This window comes from Protomyctophum parallelum (assembly GCF_964188405.1).
Source record: "Protomyctophum parallelum genome assembly, chromosome: 2".
NCBI classification, from domain to species: domain Eukaryota; kingdom Metazoa; phylum Chordata; class Actinopteri; order Myctophiformes; family Myctophidae; genus Protomyctophum; species Protomyctophum parallelum.
In genome coordinates this window covers 23,177,402-23,195,202 of record NC_139699.1, presented here as the reverse complement: position 1 = coordinate 23,195,202, position 17,801 = coordinate 23,177,402, and positions in this window count along the sequence as shown.

Sequence of the window (17,801 nt, the reverse complement as noted above, 5' to 3'; positions counted from 1 at the left end):
GTTGCTTTACTGAAAACGAGCGCTTCCAAACTGAATACTTGGAAAGAAAAATCACCTGCAAGGAATTTCTTGACAGGAAGTAACAAGTAATAGGTCTACAGTGGATTTCTATGAAGTTTACAGATTGAAAGAGGATAATTCAAGCTTTTCGTACAGCTGGTGAGTTCGACGTTGTTTAATTTAATTTAGATAGGACTTTTCTGTTTGGATGAATAAGCTGTCTATGGGAAGTTGCAGTTAGCACCTTGCTGGCAAGATGACCGCAGATCAATAACTTGCTCGTAATCGCTAAAAAATAACAAGCTCAATCCCTACAGTAGTTATCATAAGTGGAGTTATATTTACTTTGTTTTTGAAAATCTTAAGCATTAAATATAATTATTTTGTGAAGTATCCTTGGTATAAGTACTCTTTTATGAAGTATCCTTGGTATAAGTACTCTTCTATGAAATATACTTGGTATAAGTACCTGCGCAAGCAGAGCACGCAAATAGGCCTATACTGTAATCAGCTGCGTATGTCGGGGACCACCATTCTTGATGATAAGGTACGTGGGTAAGAACGGTGGTCCCTTATTGGCTGTTGATGGTGACGTAACTAAGGTAAATTTGGTGATCGGCTGGGTGTGTGTTTGTGTGTGTATGTATGTATGTCGGGGTAAGAACGGTGGTCCCTTATTGGCTGCAGATGGTGACATAACTAAGGTACGATTCAGGGTTAGTGGACTTTAATGATTGTTTAGGGCAGTAAATGACAATGTAACGTAACACGTCATCTGGCTGAAATAAATACATCTTGTATTAAATGTATTTATTATAGTGTGATTACTTTATATTCATATTGCTATTCCCGCGCCCCATCCCCACCAAAAACAAACAAAAAATGTAGCATTGGAATGTAGGAGTCGAGCCCTATACTGAGTGGTTGGTTGGTGAGCCCGCCTGGGGATGGTGGATGGTAATTTACATCATGTTGTAGTCAATGATTTGTAGTCATCAGGATGGTAATTTACATCATGTTGTAGTCAATGATTTGTAGTCATCAGGATGGTAATTTACATCATGTTGTAGTCAATGATTTGTAGTCATCAGGATGGTAATTTACGTCATGTTGTAGTCACTGAATTGTAGTCATCAGGATGGTAATTTATGTCATGTTGTAGTCATCTGGCAGGATCACACAAGGCGGAATCAGAAGTACCCATTCATAGTACTGATTCCATCTTGTGGTTTCCTGCCAGATGACTACAACATGGCGGAAGTTACCATCCGCTCCCGACCGGATCATAAACCCGAAATAGAATGCTACCCAGACTAGGGGGAGACCATAGACCATCCACAGCTGAGTGGTGGTTGGTGAACCCGCCTGGGCTGGCCCACCCAGCTCCGGGGTCGTCCAGGTCAGGCCAGCAATGTGTCCATCTTTGTCCCTCCCGGAGCAAGACTCTTAACGTCTTACTGCTCCCCGAGCACCGGGATGGCTGCTCACTGCTCGTCGTCGTTATAGAATGGGTCAATGACATCACTGCTCCAGTTGTTATAGGATGGGTCAATGACATCACGTCTCCTAGTTGTTATTGCATGGGTACCATAGAGTTATAAAGGATAGAGGAGGGGACCGGGAGCGACAGCTTCGGCCCCCGCTATTCATTTCAATGGAAGTTGTGCTCAGTGGCGTTTTGAAGCACCCGAGAGAACGCTCTACTTCCTGTGTGAAGCACCCGGAAGAACACTCTACTTCCTGTTTGAAGCACCCGGAAGAACGCTCTACTTCCTGTTTGAAGCACCCGGAAGAACGCTCTACTTCCTGTTTGAAGCACCCGGGAGAATGCTGTACTTCCTGTTTGAAGCACCCGGAACAATGCTCTACTTCCTGTTTGAAGCACCCGGAAGAACGCTCTACTTTCTGGTTGAACTCCATGTTGCTCCATGGAAGGAAAGAAACATGCGCAATCGAGACCAAGGAAGCTGAAAGCGGAAGTGTTGGCTGCATATAGCCCATTGAGCATGTTTATTTCCTTCCATGGAGCAACATGGAGTCCACCGTACGGTCTTCGCTTCCTAACCTTATTTAATTAACCTTGGTTGAAGCACCCTGTAGAACGCTCTACTTCCTGTTTGAAGCACCCAGAAGAACGCACTACTTCCTGTTTGAAGCACCCGGAAGAACGCTCTACTTCCTGTTTGACCACCACATTTTGGTGGTCAAATGCGCAAGTGCAAATGAGCGCTCAATGTTAAACCTCAGCGGCGGCGCAGGGTTTCCCCGTCATAAATGCATGGGCCCGCCTGCAGTTCCACCTTTCCCCACTACATCTCGCAACTTCAACGCTAGTCAGCCTTGTTGGGGGCTTGACGGGTACATGGCATGCAGAGGAGGCCTTGCTGGGGGCATGGATGCACCTAAATCATTGTAAATCGTAAATCATCGCTGCATGCTTCTGACAGATGGTAATTTTAATCACAGCTGTCCATGAGATTACATAATGCTCATTGAAGTGGAAGGACAAATGCTGTCTAATGCATGTACGTCCATGTTATGGCTGGCTCGGGGGCCATAACTAGGAGCAGTGATGGTTAATGCATGTGAGTGGATGGGAGGTGAATTCAACTCCATGTGAGTGGATGGAAGTAGAATTCAACTCCATGTGAGTGGATGGAAGTAGAATTCAACTCCATGTGAATGGATCGGAGGAGAATTCAACTCCATGTGAGTGGATGGGAGGTGAATTCAACTCCATGTGAGTGGATGGGAGGTGAATTCAACTCCATGTGAGTGGATGGGAGGTGAATTCAACTCCATGTGAGTGGATCGGAGGAGAATTCAACTCCATGCAAGTTCTATTATTATAATTTATAACTATGATGGATTACCCCCATTCTGTGCTTCTTCTCTGCTGACCCTCACAGGCTTCCATGAGTGACCACCACTTTGATGAGTTGCTCATCAAAGTGGCACATCTACTGGCTCAGTTGAACTTCCTTTCCAGATCCTCGCTCTACAGAACCGTCGGTGGAGCTAAACTTGGGGGGAGCCGCCGAGAGGGGAGGTTGTCCGCGTCCATCGCAGGGTCTGGCGCCGAGCACAGCTCGCCTGTTGGCCCAGGCGTTCCTCTTGGGAGGCGGGGCAGGCGTCATCGTCCCCCCGAGTGGCGGCTCCTTATTGGAGGAGGCGTCGGAGGGGGCGGGATGGGGGGAGGAGGAGGGTCCGGGAGACGAGGGCTCGTGTCCCCTCGCACCGAGTGCGTCGGTCTTAGCGGAGAATTCCATCATAGCAGAGGAGTCGGTCTTAGCGGAGAAGTCGCTCTCGCGGCACAGCGAGCCTCTTACAGAACCACTTCCCGGCTGCGCAGACTCGTTTCCTGTGCGGGGACGCTCGGCGGTGTCCTCACTGCTGCTGCGCCAGCTGGGAGGATCCCGGTCTCTGGGAGGATGATCCCTGCTGTCTCTGGGCTTTCTGTCGGGCGGACGGCGGGCTCCTCCGTCGTCGTGCTGTTGCCTCTGTAGCCTCTCCTCCATCTGGCGCTCCCTGGCCGCCGTGTCCACCGGCCGGGCCCCTCCGAAGATGGACGAGGCCCTGGTTGGGGCGGGGCTGTCCCCCCCACCGCTCCCCTCCTGCTCCCTGCTGCATGGCTTCAGGTTCAGCTTTGGCCTCTGTTGGCCCGCAGCGCCAGCTCTTTCCTCACACCTGCTACCGTCGTCACCGCGTCTCTCGTAGCGGTCCTCGCGGTCACCGTAACGATCCGGGTTGCCGTAGCGATCGTAACTAGGCTTGTCATCGCAGCTACGCCAGTGGCCATTGCCGAAGGCACCCCCCCCACCGCGACAATCGAAACCTCCACTGTTGTCGCCACGATCCCTGCTGCTGCGATCGCTGTCCCGCCTGGGTTCGTAACGGTTGCCTGATCGCTCTCCGAAGGCGTCGTGCTCCATCTTGAGAGGTCCGTCGTTGTCGTTGGCTCCGCTGGGCCGCGGCGTCCTCCAGTCGCTTGTGTCGGACATGTCGGCCATGCGACCGCCAGCCTGGTCCCGTCGGCCCAGAGGCCCGTTGTCCCTGTCCTTGTCGGAGTGCTCGGCGACGTCCACGCGGATCCTCCGGGTTCCCAGCTGCTGCTCGTTGAGACCGAGGGCCTTCACCAGGGATTCCTTGTCGTGAAACTCGGCGTAGCCGAAACCCTTCAGTCGCTCGGGGTTGTTGGGCTCCCGAGGCAGACGCACGGGGCCGATGGCCAGGCCGCGGAAGAACTCCTTGATGGAGTCCTCGGAGACGTCGTAGGGCAGGTTTCCCAGGAAGGCCGTGTAGGGCGGGCCCTGGGGGATCCGCGAGCGGTCCACAATGTCGGGCTCGCGGGTGGAGCGCGGCGCCGTGGGCAGGGCGGTGCGGTTGACAGGCGCGGTCCGGTGTGCACTCTCCTCTCCGTGCCAGGCCGGGGAACCATTCCGGTCCGGATCCTCCGCGTTGTCCACCAGCCCGTTGGACGGATGCCTGTTGGCCATGAGGCCAATCGAGAATATAAACCTGAGAGGCTTCTTCTTGCCTTTTTTCTTCTCTGCTGCCATGTTGTGAAGTACCTCCCTGCGTACACCACCTCATATCAGCCAGGGGTTCAACTTTATGATGTCACACGTGTATTATGTCAGTATGATGTCAATCATATCTCTATATTTAGGTATAGCTGTAGCCCATTATTATCGTAGTCCTCGGAGGCCAGTGTGGAAGTCCATATTTGGAATTCAACATGTCATCATGTCATCAGTCATCTCCACATTTGGGCATCACGTGGCCAGATGCCTCAAGCTACTCACAGGGTGCTGCGCTGGTCCCGCATGCAACAGTCCCACTCATTATTAAGTTTCCGGTGCCAGGAACCACTCATTATTACGTTTCCGGTGCCAGGAACCGCTCATTATTACATTTCCGGTGCCAGGAACCACTCATTATTAAGTTTCCGGTGCCAGGAACCACTCATTATTAAGTTTCCGGTGCCAGGAACCACTCATTATTAAGTTTCCGGTGCCAGGAACCGCTAATTATTAAGTTTCCGGTGCCAGGAACCGCTAATTATTAAGTTTCCGGTGCCAGGAACCACTCATTATTACGTTTCCGGTGCCAGGAACCACTCATTATTAAGTTTCCGGTGCCAGGAACCACTCATTATTAAGTTTCCGGTGCCAGGAACCACTAATTATTAAGTTTCCGGTGCCAGGAACCACTCATTATTACGTTTCCGGTGCCAGGAAACACTCATTATTAAGTTTCCGGTGCCAGGAACCACTCATTATTACGTTTCCGGTGCCAGGAACCACTCATTATTACGTTTCCGGTGCCAGGAACCACTCATTATTAAGTTTCCGGTGCCAGGAACCACTCATTAAGTTTCCGATGCCAGGAACCACTTGTGAATGTGCAACAACGAAAGACCTTCAGAGAAAGTTTTAAAAGAGCCTGCATTTACACTCCTGTAGTGTTTCTAGGATAACAAAAAGGTTATGCCCGTTTGAAGTTTTATTTTCCAAATAACTTTTTTGCTGGGCGTACATACCCATGCCATATCTCATTTTAAAGGGTGAGTTTTCTAGTTAATTTTTTTTTTTAAGTTTCTCATATTTTGCCATCTATAAATAGCATGGTCAGTCATGACCATGCTATTGGATGGATAAAATTAGACATTCTAACGCACATTTTGATATATAGGCCTACACAGTGTTTACATAGTCTGACCACCAGTACCTTGTCTATTCATGCATGTATCTAAAAAATCTGTTATGAAGAAAAACACAGTTTTGATAAAAAACACATCCAAGGACATTGTTTTGATATAACTTGGTGCCCATGATATGTATCAAAATATAGACTTGAATGTACACTGAATTGTATTATTTAAAAATTAATTGAGTTCTTACCATCTACCATTACAGAATAAATCACGGTTGAAACTCGCTTAGTCATATACAATAAACCTCACAATAGTGAACAAATAGCCATGACAGGTCCTATAACTCTCATTGGAAAAAAAATCACTTTCACCTAGAAACTCCATTCACACTTTTTATAATTCAGCTTACTGTAGACACACATGCTGGAACTTTTTACTTGGAAATGTTTTGTAGTTTCTGAGTTATTTAACTTAAACGCCCAATGCATTCTATATGGAAATAGCACAAACTTTGGCATGATAGTCCTACATAGTATACTAATAAATGTGGGTTCTATCGTCCTACAACTGTAGGGATAAATATCAGCCCTGGAAGCACCACAGACAACAACAATGTAGGCTACAAATGAGCGACCTTATAATGCTCGACAGTTACATAATGCAGAATAAGTATGAATTAACAGTATATCAACATTAACCCCTATTAAAACCAAGTATAAACTGCAGGTCTATATTAATACAATGTCTCTTAAATAATCAGTGCATCCATACAGGCAATACACGACGATACAGTGTCTCTTTATATAATCAGTGCATCCATACGCGATACTATGTCTCTTTTTATAATCAGTGCATCCATACGGCAATACACGATACACGTATGTCTCTTTATCTGGGTACTTAACTCGCCGTGGTGGCGGACCCTCCCCCGGGGTCTTTGCTTGTGACGCCGTCCAACTCCCTGGGGAGATGCGTGTCAGACGACGTGACGTGCGGACAAGTTAACATTCAACTTCGGGAGTGCTTGAGGGCACAAGCACCCACTGACAAAATAATAAGCCAAAAAGCACCCACTGACTGAAGGCTGAAGCTCCCCTCCCCTCCAGACCTGCGATCTAAGAAGGACTGGTCATTCTCAGATCGCAGGTCTGCGGAGGAGCAAAAGTGAGCACACACTCTCTAAAGCCCCCTCTATCTAACTACAGGAGACCGCAGGTGTAGTCTCCCTCTTCTCCCCTCCTGCTGACTTATGACAGCTAGCTGACCTATAGCTCCCCCTCACTACCTGTCTTCACCGCCCCCCCCCCCCTCCTTAGACGCACAAACGTCTATAAGTGTCACTTTTATACTGGCGTCCTATAGTCACCACTCACCACCTTAATTCAATGCATGATGCAATCGCTGTGTCCCCGTTCGTTTACCACACCTGCCTGTGTGGCGTCATTGATGAGTCCGTGTTCACACGCACGCACATCACAATACTTACACCTTGTGGTGGAAAGCCTGGTGACTCGTGGTGAGGCGAGGTTACTTACACCTAGAAACCCCATTCAAACCGTGGTTGGACAACTCACGTATGTAGTAGCCTACGCACGCACCCACGCACACTCACACACACACACACACACACACACACACACACACACACACACACACACACACACACACACACACACACACACGCGCGCGCACAAGCACACGCACACGCACACACACACGCTGACACACACACACACACACACACACACACACACACACACACACACACACACACACACACACACACTGCCTCTCTCCCTCTCTTGTTATACAAGCGTGACTCAGAGGCAATTAAGCTTATTAAGGCAAGCTTTTCTACTAACATTAATAATAATAATAAAACTTTATTTGTATAGCACCTTTCATGACATGAAATGCAGCTCAAAGTGCTTTACAGAGCAATGGAGAAAAAAAAAAGAAAAGCAAGGCAACGACATTAAAAAACAAGCAGTAATGCAATACAGACATGAATAACAAAAAATAAAAGATCAATTAAAAGCAATGTTGTAGAAGTGGGTCTTGAGCTGTGCTTTAAAAATGTCTAAGAGGCTGCCTGACGAAGGTACAGTGGGAGCTTGTTCCATTAAAACACTACACAACATTTAACGACATTTAATTAGTCAATAAGTCTGCTATAAACACTGAAGGACGGTGGGACGCGCGGCCATTTATTTTTTGTTTCATGTCAAAACATGACCATCATATTTACTACTTTGACAATCACAAATGCTGCAATATTGCAATTGTCCACTTGAGGGCGACGTCATTCCTTCAAAGTACCCAATTCCAAAAGAGACAGGCTACATTACAGTGGTTCCCAAAGTGGGGTCCGGGGACCCCCAGGGGTCCTTGAGGGAGTTCCCGGGGGTCCCCAGCTAAATCATAGTTAGGAACCAAATGGACCCTTATGAGTCTGTAATTCAGAGAGTGTACAAATGGAACCAAATGGACCCGTTAGTGAGTTAAATTAACTTTGATTTTAAAATAATAAAATATACATTGGGGTCCCAGAGATAGAAATGGGGGACCGTAGCCTAATTCAGGTCAAACTGGGGGTCCTTGAAATGAAAATGGTTGAAAATCACTGCTAGAACCGTGGAAATGTTATCTTATGGGGGGGGGTCCTTGGCATATATTTTCAAATGGGGGGTCCGCAGGCTAATGAGTGTCAATTTGGGAGTCCTTGACATGAAAACGTTTGGGAACCACTGAGCTACAAGACCATAGAGTTATGTGTTGCGTTATGCACATGTACAAGACGCCCTACCAACAGTCATTAAGACATGTGAATCCCTTGACTCCTTCAAAACCGTTCTCAAAGGGATCATTGAACAAGGTGGACCCTCTTGTAAACAAGTGTAATGCTTAATTGGGTCCTCCACTCACAGTTAACAGTCTTTGTATTGAGTGTGTGTGCTTGAAATGTACTGTAATTCTGCATACAATTAAAATAAATATTTCAATCAATCAATCAAACACTAGACAGGCGTGACAGTGAGGAAGTAGACCTATAATAGGATAATGCAATACTACTGTACCACCACTAGGGATATTGGTGAACAAAGGGAAATCGAATTAAGTGGACACTGGATAACTGGAAACTAGATAAATTGATCCTCACTTTAAATGTTCATTATATTAAGATGGTATAGTTCCATCTGTGTCTCAGAGGAGTGTAGCTCTGGTCCATAGCTCTAATGCGTGCAACAGTCCAGATGTTGTTGATCTACATATTCCAACAACTGCGTCTAGCACAGCTGGTTCAACCGAGGTCATGGATACATATTTTTTTACCAACGCTATACTGTACAGCTGCCTTTACAGCACCAATAAAGGTTTGTTTATTAGCCGCTTCCTAGCGTATGGGAAATGCATCTTGCTGTTAGCATGCCAGTGCACAGAAGTATTATGATTTACAATTTAGGCATTTAGCAGACCAGAGCGATTACATTAAGCAAGAACAAAAAAACATGACAATACAGTATAAAAAGTAGTTATCATGAATCATACATAAGTTAAGAACATAACAGTGGAATGTCTATACAATGAACCTATGCATAATGCATTATATAGTGCTATATAAGACTACATGAAATGCTTTATAAATCTACATAAAATACCAAGTACATTTACTCAAGTAGCCTACTGTACTAAGTTTTGCTCTCCACAATGTTGTAGTTTTGACTCCACCTTTGAAAACGTTAGTTTCTGCGTTATTTGCAGATTTAGTATACAAAACATAAGCGCTATTTTATACTTTAAATTGGCTCTTTGAAAACAGCCAAACTATACAATCTCACAATGCATCCCATTGTTCTCCTTTTTTATGATGACAAATTCTTACAAAGAACGTGTGAAATCTGGATTTTCATGCCAATATCTGCTAATGTCTGCATTGTGGCCTATTGCTACTTTTACTCAAGTTAAATAATCTATTAGTACTTCTTCTGCCACTGATGTTAACCAATTTAGACCTGCGGTGCGGACGCGTCCGTGTCGCCTTATAGCTTTAAACCACTTTCATTTTAAACTTCATCGGTTGATAAATAGCAGATCTACAAGCAGATCTCAAAACTAGCAGATCTACAAGCTTGTTGCGTGGTGGTGCCACGTTACAAGCTTGTAGATCTGCTAGTTTTGAAAAATCGTGAAAATGTGGTGCAAATATATACAGTATAATAGTATTTCAGAGTGAACGTTTTTAACTCAAATCAATTCTGCATGGGAGGGGGGGGGGACCCTGGAACAAAATATTTTGAGATGGTGGTCCACGGCCAATTACATATAATTCTGAGGGGTCCTTGACATGAAATAGGTTGAGAACCACTGATTACAGAACCATAAGTGTTTTTGTTTTCAGAATAACTGTCGATCATGATTTGTATAGAATCAGGTCTAAACAACAGCACAGTCTGCAGGTCGCCTGAGGACACACTGGAACACTGCCAGGCTGATTCCAATCTCCTTTATGTAATAAAGTTAGTGAGCCACGTGGTGTGTGTGTGTGTGTGTGTGCGCGCGCACGCATGCACGCACGCACGCACGCATGCACGCACGCACACTACATCCACACGCAAATCCTGTATAAGAGAGGCACTTTTGGACAAAAATAGCAGATCTACAAGAGCTTGTAGATCAGCTATTTTTGGGGCTCTCTATTTTTGGGGCACCCAGCACTCTTTAGCTGTAGTGGAGATGCGTTGTACGACATTTAGGAACAAATTTGTTCAACGCAAATGCTGTGTTCAAGTTCAGGAGACTTCGGGGGGAAAAAAGCTATTCTCCTGAATGCTGCCTTCCGGTATGGCATGGAAAGGAAAGGAGTTGCATTTGCATTTCTTTCACCATAGTAAATTCTGCATTCGTGGTCTGGAAAGGGCAGTTGTGTTTTACAGACGGGTAAAAGGGCAGGGGCTCGAGACCCCTTTGATGTCTATGTGTGCACGTCCCTGGTGTGCACCACATCCACACACATTGCACGTGTTTACTGCCGTCAAATATTTACTGTTCACTCAATCATGGAACGCTTTGCACCTGGGCGTCAAATACAGTTTATGACATGCAGTTTACAGTAGCAGGAAAAGAAACTTGACTGGTTGGCGCATTGACATCTGTATTGATGTAATAATGCACGCATTATGGATATATAGTTAGTTGCACGCATCTGTCAAAGGGATCGAGGCAATAAAGCCTGCAGAGCTAATTTTCCATTGCGGTTGTGTGTGTGTGTGTGTGTGTGTGTGTGCACATGTGTGGGTGTCAGTGCGTAATCACACACTGACACCGTGACCTCCCATTCTGTGTGTTTTCGTTGATGCATGTCTCTCAAAGCCTACATAGATTTCTACTTTGAATCAAGCTGCAGATGTAAAAGGACCGTGATGTGTCTCATTCTCCGTAGCCTATATCTGAGGCTTTACTGGGCAGTCTCAGGATCCTTACTAAAGGCTATAGCAAATCACCGTGCAAACATCAATCACCACTGTGACCTTTTAGTTTCCTGGAATTGCCATAAAAGCTGAAATGTATTGCAGTGAGAGAAGTCAGGCGTGTTTGAGGCGGGCTGATTTGTTTATAGGGAGACACAGGGAGTTTCCTAAATGGTCATAATATACACCCTGTATACTGTGAGCACATACTGTAAATGGTCTTATACACCCTGTAACATACTGTGAGCACATACTGTAAATGGTCTTATACACCCTCTAACCTCCTGTGAACACGTACTGTAAATGGTCTTATACACCCTGTAACCTCCTGTGAGCACATACTGTAAAGCTATGCTAGTGTATGATCTACATATGACCCTTTGTTTGAACTCACTGCAAAAATAGACATATTAGGCTACATTATATTACACCTGGATGGAGGGATAGTCTAGCCTTAAAGATGGAGTTCCGTGATGTTTTTGAGTGAGTGCATGGTGCAACTATACAGGGCACATCTCCACAACAGCATTCCTTGTCAACACTTTAAGGTCACATTTAGTGCAAAAGCTGAGGGTGTGTGTGTGTGTGTGTGTGTGTGTGTGTGTGTGTGTGTGTGTGTGTGTGTGTATTTTGAGGTCTGGGCTTACGCACGTGACGCCATGAACATCCGTCCACCTCCATGAAAGTGCTGCAATTCCACATTTCGCCAGTAGGTAGTGGCAGCTTCAACGTTGGATAGCCTTACTGGGGGCTTGATGTTGGCTCAGGAAACACTCTGCTACACCAGTGGGTCTCAAAGTGTCCTTGAATGGGTTGCAATTTAAATGGTCCCATACAAGTGTGTAACTCTGAGAGTGTAAATGTAATGTCCATGTGTACACTCTCAGAGTTATGGGGGTTCTTGAAATTAAAAGGTTTGAGAACCACTGCACAGTGCACACTAAAACGAACAGAGCCTTCATTAAATATTGTACCCCTAATTCAAAATAAGTATTTGAGGAGAGCCAATAGGGAAGCACCTGGAAGTAGGAAGAGTTATTCTGTGTGCGTCTATTAGAGTAAGCAGGAAGAGTTATTCTGTGTGCATAGAGCCTATTTGAGGAAGCAGGAAGTGTTATTCTGTGTGCGTAGAGTCTATTAGAGGAAGCAGGAAGAGTTATTCTGTGTGCATAGAGCCTATTTGAGGAAGCAGGAAGAGTTATTCTGTGTGCGTAGAGCCTATTTGAGGAAGGAGGAAGAGTTATTGTGTGTGCATAGAGCCTATTAGAGGAAGGAGGAAGAGTTATTCTGTGTGCGTAGAGCCTATTAGAGGAAGAAGGAAGAGTTATTCTGTGTGCGTAGAGCCTATTAGAGGAAGCAGGAAGAGTTACTCTGTGTGCGTAGAGCCTATTAGAGGAAGCAGGAAGAGTTATTCTGAGTGCGTACAGTCCATTTCCCCAGAGTTGCACCTTTCTAGTTTGTAATTATCCTCATGATTTTGTGTTAAAGCACAGCATAAATAAACGGCATCATTTCTCAAGAAAGACTCTTTAAATCAGTCAGATATTGAATGAAACCTTGCATCACTTCTGTAACACTGTTGTAACTTTGAATTATTAATGACCCGCACACACAATTTAACTTTTGCTATTCATGAATTAACAGTGTTAGCACTGAAAGAGCACCAGTCATGTCAATTAGGATTCATACAAACCAACATTTATCATAATTGCACACCATACTCATGATATGTTTTTCTGGGTCAGGGCGTGCTCTTGTTTGAGGGCGGCCCACCCATTCGGACCACTGAACACGGCAGCCGAATGGCCGTTCAGTTGAGATCGGAAAAGTATTCGTTATCGGCCCTTATTTGTCATATCGGTTCATATTGGTATCGGCAATGCCAGTCTAACCACCGATCCGACACAGGGGTATGGGGTTGACACTATGGCAGTATGGCACAAATAAAATGTTGGGGCATGTGGTTGTGGAGTTTGCTTTCGAGTTGCCCAAACTGCAAGTGGACATACTGTATGAGTGAGGAGTCTGCTATAAACACAACATGAGATATAGCTAGCTATAAACACAACATGATATATAGAGCTAGATAGCTATAAACACAACACGAGATCACAACACTGGTATCGGTATTCTGTATCGGTATCGGCTAACACAGAAATTGTGGTATCGGGCTTGGATCGGGAACGGTACCGTTCAGTGGGTGGGATGTGTGCATTTTCAGAGCATGTTTGTTTTAACACCGAGTCGCTGAGTTAAAATGGAAAGATGAAGCCGAATACTTGACTTTGAAGACTTTGACTTAATTGAGTGATACCATCTTTGGAAAACAAACAGATGTTATGGTGTTGTCGCTGAAGGGAGAGCTGGAGTTGTAAAGGCATGAATTATTGTTATTGAACGTGAAACATTCTGACTGTAATTCAAAACCCAGTTCATCACCATTAATGTCCCCTGAAGGCTTCTTTTTGTGTTTGTGGCTGTAGCTCACATGCTGTATAAGAAGATGTCACATGAATTTATGGGACAGAACAAACACACGTACATACACAAATTATAGCATGTTTCTGAAAGGTTCCCACACCTGAAATACACACATATTTTATAATCATCTGCCAGTTGGTAAATTTATATACAGCTCCCTTAAATTTATCCAAGGCACTTTATATAGATTGTGCATTACATTCACCCATTTACACACACATTCATAGACAGATGGTGGAGGAAACCATGCAAGGGTCCAACCTGCTCATCGGGAGTAATTAGGGGTTCAGAGCCTTGCTCAAGGACACTTCGACACTAACTCTTGGTGAGCCCGGGTTCGAACTGGGAACCTTCTGCTTTCCAAGCGGCCACTCTACCCCTGATCCACTGCCACCCCGTTAAAGGAGAATTCCATGCTAGAAGGCATTCTTACCTTATTTCTAGTTGTTACGTCCCCACCAAAGAGGTCCAGGTGTTATTTTGTGCAAAAACTCCTTATTGGCTATTTCCCCTACCATAAGCCCTCAATGAATTGAATTGAATTAAATGGGGCTATGGGGTGTTGTGCTAATTCGCTTATTTCCATTGAAATAAGTAGTAAAGTGTGCCGCTTGGGATATTATTTACATTATGAAGAGAGGATATATAGGGAAAAAATATTTTTGAGCGATGGAAATAAGCGAATTAGCACAACACCCCATAGCCCCATTCAATTCAATGCAATTCAATTCAATTAATTGAGGACTTAAAGTAACCGATCTCTGCAGTACCTGTCTTACTCTTCAGGACCATCATTAGTAGAGTCACCTTATCTCGAACAGTTGAACTGGTGTTCGTTGTTGTGTGTTACAGTAACGAGAAGCAGACGAGAAGCGACGACTGATTTCCCCCTGACGTCTCAAGCACTTTAAAAGGTTGTTAATTGTCTCCACCAGGCCGAAGGCATGGGGGGAGAGTATGTTTTGCACTCCGTCCGTCCGTCCGTGTGTCTGTGTGTGTGTGTGTGTGTGTGTGTGTCCGTGAGCGTGTGTGTGTCCGTGAGCAGCTAATCTCGGCCACCGTTAACCCGGTCGATGCCAAATTTTGCACACACACTCCCTGGATGCCAACGATGAACCTCTGCCCCAAACTTTCCAGAACGGCCTGTTATAGCGCCACCAGGAGGCCGCTTTGTGCAAAACAAGTTTTTGCACAGTACACCTACAGATTTTGTCCAAACATCACGCAAATTGGTACACAGTCTCTCTAGAGCCATTCAACGAAACCTTTCTCACATTTCTCAGACTCCATCCTGATTGGTTAAGATTGGCTTCCAAAGTTCACAGGAGTGCTCAGTTTCAAACAAAATGCTGCAAATCATGAACACATCGCGTGATTTCCGTGAAATTGTGCACCCACATTCCCACTAGGCCGAGGACGAAATGCCACATGAACAATACAAATCGCCACAACTCCTCAACGCAGCGTCCGATTGCCATGAAACTGTGCACACATATTCCCACTAGGCTGAGGAAGACCTATGCCCAGAAGGGCACTTTTTCTAGTTTGTTATACATTCTGAGCTAATTCCCAATTGACTGCTATTTGCTATTTGCACAAGTGACTTGACAGAAGTTGTTAAGAAGTTATTGATTGTTTTCTTTTACCAGTTTCAGTTACCGTTAGTTAGATAGGATTTTAAGAATAGGGTTTTAGTATTTTTTTTAGTATTATTCTGTCTTCTAGGACAGAATAACTGTCTGTGGGTTCACAATAATTATACAAACCGCACTTTCAAACAGTGCACCGATATATATATATATATATATATATATATGGTTTTTGTGTTTCCCCTATAGAATGGTAATTCGTAATTAATCCAAAAGTTTAATGTGACTTTCTGGACATGGTTACAGTATAGCAACTACAAATAACACCTGGACCTCTTTGGTGGGGACGTGTACAGTAATTCAGTGAACTAGAAGTTCGGGCCTCACACCTACACGGCATTGGAGAAAGGTGAACGAAAGCATATGTTAAAATAAAATGTCACTCGTCCCTGAACCGTTTAATTTAAAAGAACAAGCTAGGGTGTCATTATTTGGTTAATGTCAGTCACTCTGTGGTATCATGTGACAACCATGTCATTATGCAAAGGGCAGGGGTAGAGGGAGATGGGGAGTAGAGGGATCGAGAGATGGAGGTGTGGTGAGAGAGAGAGAGGGGGGGGGGTGAGAGAGAGGGAGGGGGAGTGATAGGGAGAGAGAGGGGGAGTGAGAGAGAGAGAGAGAGAGGGAGGGAGGGAGGGAGGGAGGGGGAGTGAGAGAGAGAGAGAGAGAGAGAGAGAGAGAGAGGGAGGGGGAGTGATAGAGAGAGAGAGAGGGAGGGGGAGAGAGAGAGAGAGGGAGGGGGAGTGTGATAGGGAGAGAGAGTGAGAGAGAGAGTGGGGGGGTGATAGGGAGAGAGAGAGAGAGAGAGAGAGGGAGAGAGGGAGGGAGGGAGGGAGTAGCAGAAGGGAAGAGAGAGAGAGGGTTATGTAACTGTGTTGAAATATATCTGGAGTCACATGTTCGTAGTAAGGGCCTGCAGCAAAATAGTGGTGTATGCTCACGTGCACACGCGTGAGCATGCATGCATGCACCAGCATTCAGATGCTGATACATGCAGGGTCATCAGAGATTGAGTCGTGATAGTGGCTCTGCCTGTCCATGTGAAGCTCCTGGGACCAGTGAACATGTGACTCCATGAGGGAGGAGCTAATGACGCACAGAGAGGACATAAGCCACACCTCCTTGGGTGAGCTTTCTTCCATGGCCGAGGTGGAAAGTATACCGAACTACTATTACTATTACTCAAGCACAGCTTTCAGGTACTTTCCCTTTACTTGAGTATTTCCACTTTGCAGATTTAGATAATTCATGTAAAATATAGGCTACTGTACACTTAACCCATCTAGATTCTAAAATCAAAAAAGCTTCTAAATCGAAATAAACACTTGAGCAAACACTACTGAACAAAACCCAAATGGATAAGAGCTCTCTTCAGGCTGTACCTTGATCACACAAGGCCCTGTAGCTCTCCCTCAGGGATGTTACCTGTGTCATTGCCCTCATCTAACCAACTAGCCTGTCCCTGCAGCCTCCTTTAAATAGGAGTGGATCCTACCACTGGGCACAGACTCAATTAGCACATTTCTTCTCAAATACTACACTAATATAAATACTTCCATCAACAACACCTTGAATAAACAGTAACCTAAACATTCTCAATAATGTGTTACAATTAAACAAGTATAAATAAGCATGAACTCAATGACAAATAATCAAAGGATAAGGAGGAACACCCCTCTCCTGCATTGCACTTGGCCCCTTCCTCATCAAGGGAAATGCCACCAGCAGTGCAGGAGAGACAACTAACCAATCAGTGATTACAATCTCAATAAAGTTTAAAACCATAGTCCTGGCATGTTATAGGAAACAGTTTCATGTGTGTTTGTATATAGGGCACGGGTTGCCCCGTGACATATACTTTACACAATTTACCCCATTTTTCAGTTTGAAAATAGTTAATAAATCTACAAGCTACAAGTATTCTATGATGCTATTGCTTCTGTACTTTATTTTCTCAAGTAAAATGTAGATTGTAGAATACATGCCTTTTACTTCTTGCTCCACTGACCCATGGCTGAGACTTGGTGGTCTAACTGCCTCACAGTCAGTTGAACTCTCAGAGGTTCCATGGCTGAGACTCGATGGTCTAGCTGCCTCACAGTCAGTTGAACTCACAGAGGTTCCATGGCTGAGACTCGTGGTTAACTGCCTCACAGTCAGTTGAACTCACAGAGGTTCCATGGCTGAGACTCGGTGGTCTAACTGCCTCACAGTCAGTTGAACTCACAGAGGTTCCATGGCTGAGACTCGGTGGTCTAGCTGCCTCACAGTCAGTTGAACTCACAGAGGTTCCATGGCTGAGACTCGGTGGTCTAACTGCCTCACAGTCAGTTGAACTCACAGAGGTTCCATGGCTGAGACTCGATGGTCTAGCTGCCTCACAGTCAGTTGAACTCACAGAGGTTCCATGGCTGAGACTCGTGGTTAACTGCCTCACAGTCAGTTGAACTCACAGAGGTTCCATGGCTGAGACTCGGTGGTCTAACTGCCTCACAGTCAGTTGAACTCACAGAGGTTCCATGGCTGAGACTCGGTGGTCTAGCTGCC